Genomic DNA, 14,991 nt, shown 5'->3' with positions numbered 1-14,991 from the left:
CAATTATCCTTTTGAAAAGGACAATCATTTAAATCTCATGTTTAGCTTTATAAGTTGATTTGTTCCATTAGAATTTAGATATCTATGTTTATTCATTACTAGAAAACTATATTCTTTACCTTTCTGTAAATATTTTCAAAAATCTTTGTCCAGAGCTAATTTCATGCTGATTCAAACTATTTACACATAGGCTAAAAGCTCGATAAACTCTTATTGTAAAAAATGATTATATACCATTCTACTGAAGTATTATTCTTACCATTGTTTCTGCTCTATGTTTGTCATCGAATAATTTATAGATACTTAATGACCAGAGTCAAACACATCCAAATGGTATCATGGGCTATTTCAAAATATTTCTGACATATCCCAGCTGATATCAAGTTGAAATACTTTACCCCTTGTATAAAACCAAGTGATGTGTTCACCTAAGGCTAAAAAAAGTAATGCTTTCATTTCTACAAAACTGACAGACAAATCAGAAACTCTATTTCCATATCTTTCACAGCTTCACTATTACATTTAAACTTATTAGTTGACAAGACATCAAATGATTTTTTTTTTCACAAATGAACATAGTTTATAATCGAAAAAAAGTTGACAGTCATAATAAGTAAAGGATATTTTGTTATAAATCAAGTGATTATTCTTTGACCATTTCAAAACAGATATTTCTTCACGTGGATTTTGAAACTGTTACAGTAACGTGAATTCTCTTTGCACTTAAAAATTATACAAATTGTTAATTACAAATCAGTGTTCTCCTGTGTGAAACTCTAAATAAAACTGTTGTCACACATACTGAAACACGTATTCACAAAACTAATTAAAACAATAGATTATAAATTTAATGCTCACCATACTTTAACTTATCTAGTGATGGTGAAAGTCAGTAAACGTAGTTTACTGGTTCTTTTACATTACGCCCCCTAGTGGCACAGCGGCATGGCTGCAGACTTACAACGCTAGAAGTCGGGTTTCGATACCTCTGGTGGCCAGAGCACAGATAGCCCATTGTGTAGCTTTGTGCACAACTAGAAACAAACTCTTCTTTCACATTACATAACGGAAACCCGCAGTAAAGAAATATGATCAGTCTTATTGTCATGCATTCAGACATTCCTGTAACTTAAGAAAGTCGTCATACGTTTAGCGTAGATTAAACATATGTTAAATATGAATGATCGACACTTGTGTATTGTCTAAAACGTAATAATTAATTAGAATCAAAAAATCATATTTACAACATTTTAAAAACCATGTCATATAAAAACGCAAAACAATTCTGCATGTTACATATATGTTTATAAAGCTTTAAAATTATGTTAAAGATTTGAGATTTAAGGAAGAATTAAATAATGAATTGTTATTAATTAAATATGTAGCTGCTGAAAGAGGATTTGAACTATGAGTTCTGTTGTGTATAACAGTTCTTCGAAAAATGTTAAGAAATTTAACAAAGGTTTAATGTTAGTTAAAAATACTACGTTAAGATTTGTTTGTGAAAAAAATAAAACTTTAAGTTTGCCCCATATTCCAGGATTAACTGATCAATTATTCAAAGCTTTTAAGAAACAACAAAACTTTTATCCAATCTTTAAATCTTTAAACCTATAAATAAGATTAAAGAAATGTTGGGGAGTAGTAAGGATAAAATAGAATTAGAAGATAAAACAGGGATTTACAAAATGGAATGTGAATGTGGGAGTATTTATATTGGTCAAACTAAAAAGAATTTAAAATACAGATTACAGGAACATTAAGGTTACGTAAGAAATAATAAAATAGAAAACTCAGAAATTGCAGAACACGTACAACAACACAATATCTTATGGGAAAAAATCAATTTTGCTCAACCTCGTAACATTACAGCTTTAAATGTCAAAGAATCACTAGAGATAATATTTATTTTTATAGTGGAAGCCGTTGACGGCTTCAATTAAGTTTTTAAAATTAGGTAAATATGAATCGTTGATTTTAATTACTTATTAAATTTTAAACATACGTTGTTGTTGTTTTTTTTCTGGGACTCTGTATACTATACAACAGAAATCATTGGCCTAGTACCTAGAATATAGATGGTATCAGCATGAGAGCTCGAGGTTGCCATCAGATATAGGTCATGATTTTTATTTTAGCCAATGAAAATGGAAAGTGCAGTAGCACCGTCAAAATAACTTTTTATCGATTATCACAAACTACTTCAAGAATAGATAATATTCTCTCATTCCTACTACAAACTGTTGGCTCATTAGTATAAGAACATAGTTTGTTTTATGATTGTAACTTAGGGTAGAGCCGTGTGATAATATGTTATGGTTTTATCCTATTTCTGTTACAATGAACTTTATTCATTTTTGTAAATCTTATAACAATATGGTTAACATTTAAGATGTAATCGCTAAAACTATATACAGTAGAAATGATATTAACTTAATTATAATAAGCATGGTCTTTGAACAGCAGGCTATGGAGATAAATCTAACCATATTGGTGAATGTCTGACATATTTTTAGCTGAATTTACATGAATGCTCTCTATAATGTTTTCATGTAAAAGGATAGATATGTGTATTCTTGTAGATCATAACTTTGTCGTGAGATTACAGAATTTATATATCATATTGAAAACGTCCACAATGTTATTCACGTTTCTTATTGTTTCAATGATAGAGTGATGTAACATTACAGTATTTGTCCTAGATGATAGATATATATGTGTGTGTAAAATTAAAGCACAAACATACTTACAGTCATGGGTTATGAATGTATACTTTGTGGTGAATATTTTCAAAATGTACAATCATGTGATCATCATCTCCGTACAAATCATTTTGGCGAGTGTCCTATTCATTTTATTTTAGGTAATGTGTTTTATTCACACAGTCGTTTGATTGAACATTTAGATATATTCCAGTTATTACTATACTGGTCCTTTGGAGTTATACAGAATATCATTATGTATTTCAAATGAGATTCATCCTGAAGATAGTTAAGACGAGGGATAGTCTTCTTCTGAAGAGAATGATTTTATTTAAACAATTGAAACTTAAAGGTCCTTTTCAAGACCTAACAAAGAGAAAGCTATGATTGCACATCTCACCTTTATTAATGAAGAAATTTCTCATTTCTAATGTTTACAATAAACATCAGCATTGTTCTATTGTCAGATGTTTAAAGTTACATACATAATTTTTAGAAAAACCAACAAGGGTGCCTGCAGAAAACAGGGGGAGGGTCAAGTAACTCAAGTTTGAAAAAAAAACTATGAAATAAAAATAGTTTTCTTCCATGGAAGACTTGAAGTCGCTAGAATCCAGGGGGTCCTGTGGAATCCTGTGAGCGCCCAAGAAGACCAACTTTGTTATGCAGCTGATGTGCATGAATTTTCAAGTAGTCTAGAAAAATATAATACTGTGTCTCGTCTATGTTTTAGTAACTTTCTTAAATGTTCATTTGCTTTGTCTCTCAAGTTTATTATAAAAGGTTAAACTATACACATAATTATCTAACCTTTGATCTTTAGTCAAGCTTCGAGTGTACTTGTTCAAAACCTATTACATTTGAAATTGAACACTGATTGTAACTGGCAAAATTGATAATAAAATTTGACATTCTTTATATAAGTATAAAAGATTATACATCACATGTTACGATAACATTGTTGCAAAATCTATGATGCTTGTTAAGTCTGAGATTTTACTTACTTTTAAGGATAAATGTTTCAGTATGTGTGACATTGGTCTTATTTAGAGTTTATGACTATACTTACATACATTGATGATAGCATATCTATACAGAGTATTGTATTAGATAGTTAAACACATTTGACATAAATATGAAAATTCGTTCATGGAGTCTAATTGAATAGAAAGTATACAAGAATTGTACACTAAGTGAAATGTACATGTCCTGTGAAATAGAATATTGTGAATACATATTTAGTGTTTTGTATCATTATGCAACATGAAAAAAAACAGTAAACTAAGTTTATTGACTTGTAAATTCAGTGATATTCAAAAGCTGACCATCACTAGTTAAGTTAAATTATAGTGAACATTAAATTTATAATCCACTGTTTTAATGAGATTTTACTTAGTTTTGTGAATAGATATTTCAGTATGTGTGATAACAGTCTTATTTAGAGTTTCACACAAAACACTGTAATTGATGATTTGTATAATTTTAAGGGCAAAGATGATTCATGTCACTGTAACAGTTTCAAAATCCAAGTCAGGAAATATCTGTTTTGAAATAGTCGAAGAATAATCACTTGATTTATAACAAAATGTTCTTTAATTATTAAGACTGTCAACTCTTTTTTTTTTCGGTTATAAACTATGTTCATTTGTGAAAAAAATTTATTTGATGTTTTAGTAAACTAATAAGTTTAAATGTTATAATAAAGTGAAAGTGAAGTTTTGAAAGATATAGAAATAGAGTTTCTGGAAGAGTATCTAGAATTCATCCAATGGTAAACATCTAACAGAAACAATAGTAAAAATATTACTTATGTAGAGTGGTATATTATCATTTTTGACAATATAGTTTCAACCAGCGCGAAATTAGCTCTAGAGTCTAGACAAAGATTTTTGTAAATATTTACAGAAAAGTAAGAATACTGTTTTCTAGTAATGAATAAACATGGTTATTTACATGGATCATCAAAATTTATGGAACAAATCAACTTATAAAGCTAAACATGAGATTTAAATGATTGTCCTTTTCAAAAGGATAATTGTAATAGCATGTAAAGTAAATTATTGGCAGGTTTTACTTGTAACAGCAAAACAGTAGATGTGTTAAAATCGTATGAAACTATAGAAACACTGTCGTTAGTTACACTGTCTGCCCCAAGTAACACTATCTTTAGTAAGACCTTATAATAATAACATCAACTGCCCATAGAAGCACTGTCAGTTTTTGTTAAAAGATATGTAAATGAAAACTATAGAGTAACATGTGTGAAATGAAATATTTTGTGAAGAACTGTTATACACAATAGAAATCATAATTATATGGGTAGAGGAATAGTATATTTAATTCATTAATTCAAACAAATCGAACTGTAAGCTTGAATGTTAAATTATTGTTTGACATTTAGAGATGTAAATAAACGTAATTTTCAGGACGATAATTGTAAGAGTTATGTTATGCAAATCAATTATAGGACCGAAAACTATACTACAATATATTAAATGTGTACTAAATCATAAAAACACAATCGGCTGTCTCGTTCAATATTTGTATAAACGAAATATTAGGTGTGATAAAAACATTTCAGCAGTAAGTTAAATGTCTTTGTGACATATCCGCCTAAAGAAACACATGTAATACATTTAAACATATTAATGAAAAATATAAACATAAGTTGAGACAAGTTGAAATCTATATGCAGTCTTACCAGACTATCTGCTTATAGAAACATCATTTGCTTTTGTAAGACACACACACAATACGTCTTGTATGCCCATCCACCGAAAGAACCTTTGTAACACAGTCCATTTAGTAACACCATCTACGTTTGTAAAACACACGTAATAGAGCTAAATATATAAACGAAAAATATAAACATAAGTTGAGACAAGTTGAAACCTGTATGCAATACTAAGGAAGTATTGTAACAATATCTGCCTTTGTAAAACACACACACAATATGCCTAGTAAGACCATCCTTAGTAGCACTGTCTGCCTACTAGCATCATCCGCCTATAGAACCTTAGTAACACCATCCGCCTATATAAACACCATCCACCTTTGTAAAATGTATGTAAGAGAAATTGCCTTTGTAATACCCAAACAATATGACTAGTAAGACCATCCATCTATAGAACCTCGGTAACACAATCCACCTAGTAACCCCATTCACCTACAGAAACACTATCTTTAGTAACATAATCCATCTATAGAAACACTATTCACCTTAATAAAACGTTTTTAATATTTTACTTATAAAAGGAATCTGTTACGAAAATTTGATTAAGTTATTAATTTAAAGACTTTGATTGTTACTATAAAGTTCATGACATGTTAATAAAACTATGCGGTCATCATACCAACACCTCCTCTGGTGCCACTTTATGGCCCTAGCAAGACATCCTTTGATGTGTAACACTCGAATTATGATGTCAAATTTATTAATGAGATTGATTCCAAGGATGAATTAAATATTAAAGATAAGTGAAGAATTGTTAAAATGAAAGGTATTATTTTGAATAAAGACTCAGAACAGTATTCTGAAAATTAATTTTGGGAAATCGATTTTTGTAATATTGGTGGCACAACAGGTAGCCAACGTCAAGTGCTAATTCGATAAATCATTAAGAGTGTAGCACATTTTTGGCTTTTAGTAAATCGCTTCTGTATTTACTTATTTTTATGATTGTTTCAATATAGATATGCTAATAAGTGTTACGACCATGAATAGAGTAACATGTATTAACCAATGATTTAAAAGAAGTTTTCTTTGTTTATGACAAAACTACTCATGCTATCTACCTCAGCTTCTAATTTTGGAATGCTCTTTTACTTACAAAGAAATGGGAGTGAATGAGATATTATAATGCTTCCATGTCTGAAAGAGCAAGCATGTTCAGTGCTGGGTTTCGGTCCCACGACCTGCTCTAACCAATAGGCCATACCAAGCTCCTAAGAAGGTGGGAAAAAGAAACAATTTTTACAGGTCATTTGAAAAATATAGTGATACACAGTATAATTTCATGAACATTTAAGATGACTAGCTTAGAAAACGCTAAAATAAAATTTTACCAAACTGAATGGAAGAGAAGCCTACCTGTCATTAGTTACAACTGATAATTAATATTATACCATTTAAACATAGAAGTTGAAAGTAAGACTATAGATACAGGTGTTTTTTGTTTTTTTTTACATTCTTGGGTGATACACGTGAGAAGTGTTTTCAACTAATGCAATAATAATTCGGATCATAGTAGGAAAGCAACTAGACAGAATGGATTTTTTTAGCTGGTTTATCTTTTGTTTTAGTGCAAAGTTACACAATGTGCTAAACGTGCTCTGTCCGCTGTGGGGAAACGAACGTCGAATTTTAGCATTGTAAGTTCTTAAATTTACTGCTGACACACAAAGGAACATTATCTGGTAAATTAAGAAGAAAACCAAACGGGAAACACAACCTCTGTAAATGAAAAGTTAGAGTAATATCACAAAAGAATAGGTTAAAATAATATCTAAATAAATCTAGTATAGAATGCCTTAAAACATATTTTTGTTATGTTAAGTTGCTTTTCCAGTGGTTAGCATGCCAGAGTGTGGTTCATCAAGAAAGAAAAAAGTTCTTGCTCCCCTCTTTGGGGCCACGGATGTGTTATAAGTGTGATGGTCAAATCCTATTATTCGACTAGAGTATTCCACTAGTTGCCTTTCCTGTAGTCTAGAACTTCAAAATGAGGGAAGGCTGTCACAGATAGCCCTCAAATAGTGAACCATACAAGGGTTGACTCGAAATTTCACACAGATTGCTTTACCTAATAAAAGGAAGAGATGCTAAGGCCAAGCATTCAGGATCGCTGAAACCAAAAAGCAGAGAACACCATGCCCTGATATTTTTGACAAGTAATTGTGTCCCTTCTGCCCCATGAAAAGACCTGTCAGTGTACAAAGTTGGAGCTAGATATATTTCTCTCCCTCCTACACAAACAGTTATTGAACAGAGTCTGTTAATGAAATATTATTCTCTTTCATCAGCGACTGACAGTGGACTCGTCGAATTTTCCACATAAGGGTTAGGAGATGGATACATATATCTGGCACAATCATATCTACATCTGAAGACATAGATTGTTGAAAGTGATGGAACAGACGTAAAAAAAAGATGAAGATAAGTCTGCTCCTGTCAATCTGTTTCTTGGTTCTATATTTTCTCAGTTGATGACAAACTCACTGCTTCATTTCACAATCTCTATGCCTATAAGGCGTACATAGAAACACTACTCAGTTATAATGGAGAAGCCAAGAGAAGTCATCCGACTATGGCACAGTGGGTAGTTTTTATGATCTCGACTTTAACAATGCAGATAACAAGGGAATCAAAGACTGACACATGGATAATCAAGGTAGTCAAACTGTCGGCATGATTGACCATATACATTCAGACATGTTTCTGCAAAACAAGCTCATGCCAAATGGTGTTACTTTCAAACTATGCCTCATAGGAAGTAAAGATGTGTTTTGTATTATGTTGAGTGATGAATCAAGTTTCAAGGTTGTTCTACAACATGTTTTTTTTTATATCTTAGAAAAGTAAAAGTCAGTCCTTTGGTCGTTCTATAGCACTCAAAAGCCTTTCATAAATGAACTTACAAGCATCCATTGATAATGGAGTTTTAGGTTAAGCACCTACACATCATTTTGTAGGACATGTTGATAATTATGTATTTAATGGATCTTGGAAGAAAAATCCATGCAATTTCAAACATTGCTGTACTTTGTCAATTTGGAAGTAAGTGGGTCTGTGTCTGCTCATGTTGAAAAGGGAAAGGAGAATATTTTTATTCCTTTGGATTACCTTCACGAACTCACAACGTAACAGAATTTATCAAAAAGAACTGCCGAACATGAATTTACAATAAGAAGGTTGTGCAAGGACCTTATTCCACAGCATGTAGACTATACTTTATATATTATGTCTATTACAAATGCAGATGCATATCCAAACAAAATTTTTTGTTTGTCCAACTTTGGATCTGATATAGATATAAGTGATATATTTCCTCATAATTTTGTTACACAGTGATTTAATGTAACAACACTAGATATACCTTTTTATGTAGATCAAATATCAAAATCATTATTTTACGAAAATTATTGAATGTTTTTACAAAATTTAAGATATTGTGAGAGAGTGATTTATGTTATGTAGAAGATATTAATATTCTTATATCATAGTAATCTTGTTTGTAGATAGCATGGTGAAACAAAACAAATCTCATGAAAATATTTTTTATTTGTCATAATGATATAGATTACAGTTACTTAATCTTATACTTTTGTACAAAGGAAGTCAGATAGCTCTTGAATAAATTCACCATTTTCAATATAATCAATAGGATTTAACTTCTTAAAATCACGTATGTTTAGTTTACTAGCTCTATCTTAAGACACATCTAATATAATGTTTTTATTTACTAGAGTCAAAGCAGTCCTCAGATATCACCAGGTACCTTCATCATGATCCAACATCGTGCATTTATGAACAGCTTGATTAGGATCATCCACATGGTAGGCCCAGCAATTCTCCTTTCTAAGTTTTTGTATGACAGGGGATATATGTTCAGCATGCACTTCGAATAACAATTTTATAATACTATCATTAATGCAATTAGATGTAGTTTCTGATTCCGTTTGTTTTATTTGATTTAAATATGAATTGATAAAAGAAACCTCTTCACATAACCGATACATTCAGACTTTTTAAAGTTATAAGACTCGATATATAATTGTTAACATTATATTGCATTTTAAACATATTAGAAACATTTCTTGACTCGTAACATACAACATTAATAATATCTAGACCAAATTCTTCTTACCATTCAACATGCAGGAATGTTACACTTTCTTTGGTAGGGTATAATGTGCCATTTCCATAGTCTCTATATTGTCTCTTTGTTTCTTCATTAAACAGATCAATCGCAATACACTAGTCATTTCCTAGTGGATACACTTGAGAATATTCTGATGGTTTGTCTCGCCAGAAAAGATACAATTAATCACATTGTTGTACTGTTTGTGAGAAGGGAAGTGTACTAGATACCTGTTAAAGAAAACAATAATAAAATTGAAACATGTATCAGTCACAATTAATATAGTTATATGTTAACAACAAGACTAGAATTAATCTTACCTTTGTGTTTTCCATAATGTAGAAGATATACGAAGTTATCTCACTCTTGGACTGATTGTAGGCAAAATGTTTGTAAGGAGATTTTCAATGGTTTTTATAGCACATTCATATGCTTAAAAGTATACTTTATAAAACACATAGTATATAAATTTGGTCATACTTACACAACTATTCTTTTTTACAACCACACCTTTAATTACCAAAATTATTGTACCATGCTTCTATACAAGTGTTTTTTATACCTCTATAACAGGAAATTGACAAGTCCATGTCCTACTTTTACTCTATAGTAATCTTCATTATATACACTATCTTACCAAAAGTCGTGTGACACGGGTAGGTATGAATAAAACATGTATTTATTCCAAGGAATTAATAGCATGTTGGCAAGCATTTGGACTTAATGACTGCTTCAATGCATCGTGAAAGACTGTCTACTAATTTCTGGTATAAAACTGGTGGTATTGTGCTCCACTTCTTCTTTAAACCATTAATAAGCTCCATTACTGAAGAGGGCCATCTTGGCCTTGCCCTAATTCAGTGTTCTAGTTCATCCCAAAAATGTTTTATTGGGTTGAGGTCAGGGCTTTGTGCTGGCCACTGGAATGTTTCGATGCTGTTCTCTTCAAACCATGCCTTCACAACCCTTGCTTTGTGACATTATCATGTTGGAAGGTGTAAGGGCTGGTACCATAAATTTGCTACAATGTAGGACACACAGAATTATTCAGAACATTAATGTAGGACTCAGCATTCTTAGATCCATGCACCTAGTCCATACCATAAAAAGCCCCCAGACCATGATACCACCTGTCAGTCAGTATTTTATGCCTACCTGGCCGTTTCTTGGGCTCATTGTCACTTGTCATTGTCATTTCTTCATCACATTGTCAATTGTCGACCTGGGAATATTTAATTGTTGCCCAATAGCAGGTAAAGACATTTTCCCCAAATGACATCCAACAATCCTTCCCCAATGAAACTCTGTTAGCTCTTTCAGTGTACTCATCGTTTGGTATACAAGTTCGAAATGACTTCCGAGCGAGCCAATGATTACCTTTATAGGCCAAACTATTTGGATATTTCGTCATCACACTCATTTTCCTGCAATCAGAGGTGTGTCCCATGACGTTCGGTAGGATAGTGTACAATACTATTGTTTTTTTAAAACTATAATTATGCTTTATGACCATGTTCTTTATAAACTATAATTATTATCAATAATTGGTGTCACGTCATTACATAGTATACCTGATCCATGCAACCTTGTAGAAATTGGGTCATGCCCTCAGGCAAGTGTATGTTTAGGCGTTACGTCGTAAGAACCTGTCATTCCACACTATAATTATATATATGAATGATTCATGCTACCTTAAATACATTGAGTCAGTATCATGTTTCTTACTTCCGGCTCCAAACAACCATCCTAACTACTTGCGTTCGGTGGAGTACCTGATTGTGGTGATTAGAGCTACCCAGTTACTGGAATCTGTTTGTAGAATTTTTTGCTATTTAAGGGTGAGAAGTATATTGTTACTTTAAAAAAACGAAAACACGCAGTGAGACTTATATGTAGCAATATATCCACTTTTGATTTCTTTATGTATAGAATGCTTCTGGGAATTATTTTGCTTCGAACTAATTAGTTTACTGACAAATTAGGACATATTTTGTCCTTCAATATAAATAGTATATTGAAATGTTAGAATATACGTTTTCATACTTAATAAATTATTAACATGATACAACTAAGAAGTGAACTAAAAATTTAGAACACTTTATGTTTTATATGAAGTATTAGTAATGAACTAATATTAATTTAATTGAATTAATTAAACTAATTTTGTTCCTTATTACTTAGCTTACTAGTTTCATAACGTTTTAGTTATTACTTCGCATACTATTTTATAATATTTTTACTTGGGTTACTAGTTTTATTATTTATTAGTTAGCTTTAAAGTTTTGTTGCTTACTACTCAACTTACTAATTTTGTTACTTATTTTTAGCTTACAAGTTGTGTTTCTAACAAGTTAGAACTGTTTTCTTCATAACTTTCTTATCGACAAATTACAACTTTTTGTTCTTTACTAACATTCAAGCTAGAACAGAACTACCTCATCAGCATGTTAATATGTTTGAACAGTCTTGTATTTCTTACAAACTTATTTATATATATATATATATATATATATATACATATTAAATACATATATATTTGTAAATATAGCCATTTGTTTTAATCTGTTTGGAGAAAGAGCTCAGTAACTAGAATACACCTGTCGTTCTCTCATGGAGAAAGTCAGCATTAAAGAAAGCTTCACCGCTTTGTTATACTGAGAAGCTAGATCAATACAGAGAAAAAACTCAGAAGCTCTGCATCCGAAGGGATTACAATCCAATAGTCAATACTAGTTGGTACATAGTACAAGTAAAGGCTTTTCCCATGAGCACACACACACACACACATGTTAGTATATACCTATTTTTCAGCAGATATATTTCTGAAGTAATTTACTTGTTTCAGTTCGTTAAAGTAAAAGCATCCTAAAGTTACTTTTGAATATAAGACAAATAATTCCTTATGTTTTTGCTATATATATATATATATATATTTTTACATTATATGAGTTCCGTTGTTCTTGTGTGTGATATGTCATTTAACGAGTTTTGTGAATCAGATTAAAACCAAATAGCGTGGTCACTAGAAACACTTAACTAGATATACAGAAAATAAAAATATATAATTCATTATCTAAGACGAATGATTAATTAATTTCTTTATCATATTATATATTAACCACTAAAACCGTTTTGGTTAAATAGAATATTTATAACATTTACTGTGTATAAAATACAGTTTATAATTGACGATACAAGTGAAATTAAAGTGAGCTTTTACTTCCTAGAATATCGTAGAGTACCAATGATACAAACTTCAATAACCTATACGTTTGAATTTAATAACAATACTGAACAAAATTTAGACAAACATAGAAAGTTGGTTTTTTACATCACTCTCTACTATTAGAAGGTATAAGGGCAAGATATTGTTATATGGGATAACCATGGTTAAATGAATAGTGTCCAATTCAATTCTTTATAACTCCAACATAAAACCTAAAAAAAATTTTCAACATCTGCTTTTTTGCAATATCAATATTATTGTATACATCAACCTTCAGACACTGTTATAGTCATTAAATAAAATTTCAGTTTTTCAACATAGACGTATTAAGACAGTGGGGCGAGGTGATATGACTTGTATCTGCCGTAATGTTCTGAGCATTGTACAACCCTTGCAGCCACGAGACAGAGAAAACTTAAGTGTTGGGTACTTAAAAGCTAGTAAACAAACAAAATTTACCCTAGAAATTTTCTCGTGATTTGTTAAGAGACAATGCTTAATATCAACCTGATTAAATTAAGTTGATATAGCAAAACTCACACAATCACTTAGATCTTTTTCTAATGTAAAATTATTTTGTTTAATTTCTAAGTATTCTTCTGCATACATTTTTTGCACAAGTTTTGTATCTGTTGTATTACAGATGTAGATAATGAATCTCATGATAATATTCAGTACGCCATTATGCTATATCTATATATATATCTCCAGTTTTTGTAGAAACTGGCACTTAATGTATGCTATTTTAAACAGGTACGTTATATTTAATAAAAAAATTACATTTTATTTCACTAATAAGCGTCACTCACTGTTTTGACTTTCACGTCGTGTGAGGCTACAGACTGCGCAGTGGAAGAGTTTTGGACATGTACAATTTCGCACTGTTCCGGACACACCCTCTGCCTATCGATCGAACAAAACATATATTTTATATCAGAGAACAATACAACTTATTACAAAATGACCGCGCGCGAGCCACGACAGCAGTCGGTCTGAAGAAAGTCTTGCCACAAACTGATTCATCGATATGATTTTATGAGCAGATTGGAATCTTATTTAACGAAATCATAGCTTGGTCTCCATCTGAGTATTTCAGTGCCAGGTAGGACAGGTTTATTTGGCTGTATATTATCTGATGATTTCTCGAATATAGATAAGAAAAGCTAACAATATTTGTAAGATACAGTGGCAACCTATACTGTTAAGCTGGACTGTAGTAAAAGGAAAAAAAATTCTGAATGTAGAAATACAAGAGGTTTAAACCCCAATAGTCTGAAAGTTTGTTCTAGATTTATACTCATTTAAGATGAATCCAAATGAAGCATTTGTAAAGGAAAGAAATTACGCCATAGTAAAATCAGAATAATTATAGATAATCTCAACAAGCTTAGGACATGTTTCAGCAAAAATAGCATGTTTGTAATTTTAGGAAATGGTAGAAAATTCCTTTATAGATAATTTCATTGGAAATACTTCTTCTTTTGATGAAATTATTAGATTTTCTGTTATGTAAATAGGGACAAACCCACGAAAGATTCTGAGCTTAAAAGGTTTTGCGTAAATGGCCTACCTGTCGGGTTGAAAACCAGTTGTTCTGAAACATTAAAATCATAATGATAGAAGAGATATGCATACTCATGGAGACATGCTGCTACTTTATGAAAAATATCAGATTTAATTACTTCACTTGTTACAAATAGTATGCGCATATACATATATGTTTTTGATACGTTATTGTGGTACGTGGTTAACAGTCTCTTCTTTTCTTGAACTGTATCTAATAAAGCAAAAAAAAAGAATCTACCTCACTCCTTGTAACCATGCTAATAGTTTGAAAAAGTCAAATTATCTATTCACAATTACCACCTAGCGACAGGAAAACAATTTCTATGAAGTAGTGAGTGTTACGAAGCTGTTTTTGTAGAATTCCCATGTTGACACAACATATTAACAATCCTGTGAAGCTATTTTTGTAGTATTCCCATGATGACACAACATATTAACAATCCTGTTAAGCTGTTTTTGTAGTATTCCCATGGTGACACAACATATTAACAATCCTGTGAAGCTGTTTTTGTAGTATTCCCATGTTGACAAAACATATCAACAATCCTGTGAAGCTGTTTTTGTAGTATTCCCATGTTGACAAAACATATTACAATCCTGTGAAGCTGTTTTTGTAGTATTCCCATGGTGACAAAAC

The 14,991-nt window shown here is 31.1% G+C and overlaps 1 protein-coding gene across 3 annotated transcripts in view; it reads left to right on the top strand.

Annotated features, from left to right (window-relative positions):
- LOC111087294 overlaps nt 1-14,991 on the top strand; it is a 41,602-nt gene that overhangs the window by 9,037 nt on the left and 17,574 nt on the right. Inside the window, exon 2 of one of the 3 annotated variants that reach the window (XM_022393465.1) lies at nt 9,168-9,257. The gene's annotated coding sequence lies outside the window, so the exon portion shown is untranslated. Of the gene's footprint in view, nt 1-9,111; nt 9,258-13,762; nt 13,891-14,991 lie in introns of those variants that run through there. The other 2 variants (XM_022393464.1, XM_022393463.1) reach the window with 2 other exon arrangements.

This window comes from Limulus polyphemus, unplaced genomic scaffold (genome assembly GCF_000517525.1).
Source record: "Limulus polyphemus unplaced genomic scaffold, Limulus_polyphemus-2.1.2 Scaffold1978, whole genome shotgun sequence".
NCBI lineage: Eukaryota > Metazoa > Arthropoda > Merostomata > Xiphosura > Limulidae > Limulus > Limulus polyphemus.
This window is presented reverse-complemented; position numbering and strand designations above follow the sequence as displayed.